Raw genomic sequence first — 2,500 nt, 5'->3', positions numbered from 1 at the left:
CTCCGAAAGTGGGTCATCAGTATTATTTTACATATGTGCTACGACATATCTTTGTTGTGATATATATATATATATATGTATGTATATATATATACATGTATATATACATATATACATATATATATATTTATATATATATACGTATATATATATGTATATATATGTGTATAAATATATATATATACATATATATATACGTATATATATCAATATATATTTATATATATATTTATATATGTATATATATATATATATATGTATATACAGGTATATATAATATATATATATATATATAAATGTTTATATATGTACATATGTATGTATATATGTATATGAGTATATATATGGAGTATATATATATGTATATATATATATATATACATATATATATATGTATAGGTATATATAGATATATGTGTATATATATATGTATATATATGTATATATATAAATATATATGTATATATATATATATATATATATATATATATATATATATGTGTGTGTGTGTGTGTGTGTGTGTGTGTGTGTGTGTGTGTGTGTGTGTGTGTGTGTGTGTGTGTGTATGTGGTTGTGTGTGTGTGTGTGTGTGTGTGTGTGTGTGTGTACGTGTGTGTGTGTTTGTGTGTGTGTGTGTGTGTGTGTGTGTGTACGTGTGTGTGTGTTTGTGTGTGTGTGTGTGTGTGTGTGTGTATTCACTTGGTCTTTGGATCACGTGTTGGACTCGTGATTAACAGCTATTTCCCTCATGGAAGAGAGCTCAGAGCTCGTAGGTCCGATCTATGGGTAATGCTATGACCTTGCACACACACACACACCCCAACTCCCCGCCCACGAGAGTTAGAGTAACGACCCGATGCGCAGCGGTACCGAAATAATTTCGACCCTGTGTGTGTGTGGGTGTTTATACATATACATATATATATATATATATGTATATATATATATATATATATATATATATATATATATATATATATATGTGTGTGTGTGTGTGTGTGTGTGTGTGTGTGTGTGTGTGTGTGTGTGTGTGTTTGTGTATGTATATATATATATGTATATATATATGTATGTATATATGTATGTATATATATATGTATATATATATATGTATATTTATGTATATATATGTATATGTATGTATATGTTGGAGTAGGGTGGAGTGTATTTAGGGATGGAAAGGGTGGGAATGATTTTATGCCTTTTTTCTCTTTGGATACCTTCCTTGTAAGGGTGAAAAACCTTGGTATATGTATGTATGTATATAGGTAAATATATGTATGTAGATTTATATGTATATGCATGTATATATATGTATGTGTATGTATATGTATATATGTATTAATATGTATATGTATGTATATATATATGCACATATATATATATATTTGTATATATATATATATATATTTGTATATATATATATATGTATGTATATATTTGTATTAATATATATGTATATATATATATCATTAAAAGTGATGGCTAGTTTTGCATTAATTATTTTCTTATAGGTATTTTCCATATACCTTATTATAGATTTATGTTCCTTTAGAAAGGAAATTTATGACTTGGCTGTATGTAGTCATATTAGCTAGATCGCGATTTCGGGTTCTAGACCCTTCTTCAGTAGCTAGTGGGATGTACTATCTTATAGGATAAGAATTAATCCGATGAGTCTAATGAAAGTTCTAAGTTTTATACTAAGCCTTCAAACTGGCTAATCATACTAGGGGAGATCATCCGCGATCTAGCTAATATGACTACATACAGCCAAGTCATAAATTTCCTTTTTAAGGAACATAAATCTATAATAAGGTATATGGAAAATACCTATAAGAAAATAATTAATGCAAAACTAGCCATCACTTTTAATATATATATATATATATATGTGTATATATGAATATATATATACATATATATGTATATATATATATATTTGTATATGTATGTATATATATATGAATGTATATATATGTATACTTATATGTATGTATATATGTATGTATATATACATATACATGTGTATATATACATATACATGTGTATATATACATATATATATATATATATATATATATATATATATATATATATATATATATATATAATACCATTTCAAAACCTCACAGCCCTCTCCACGATGGCTGGTCCTACACGAGACCCATGTTGCTTTTCTGTGATACCGAGCAAAGTCAAAGACTCGATCCTCTTAGGATTCCAAGCACTTGGGAGTTGGGCTTACTTCTTTGAGACTCCTCCCATGTCCTCACCACACTCCTCTTCATCTCTCGTACCATCTCACGGAGCGACCCCTAACTTGAGAGGAATGAACCCCACAGTCATCGGATCTGATGGAGCAAACCTCAGTCGACGGTAGGACATGAATATAAGGGAAACAAACCCCAACTGGGCCTTCGATTCAAATTTCAATTCAGAACGAAAAGTAACGGAAAAAACGGTCCTTAACAGCAGTGAAATAACGGTCGTCAACGGT

This window comes from Oratosquilla oratoria, unplaced genomic scaffold, assembly GCF_046742065.1.
Source record: "Oratosquilla oratoria isolate Oo_2021 unplaced genomic scaffold, ASM4674206v1 SCAFFOLD200, whole genome shotgun sequence".
Classification (NCBI taxonomy): domain Eukaryota; kingdom Metazoa; phylum Arthropoda; class Malacostraca; order Stomatopoda; family Squillidae; genus Oratosquilla; species Oratosquilla oratoria.
This window is presented reverse-complemented; position numbering follows the sequence as displayed.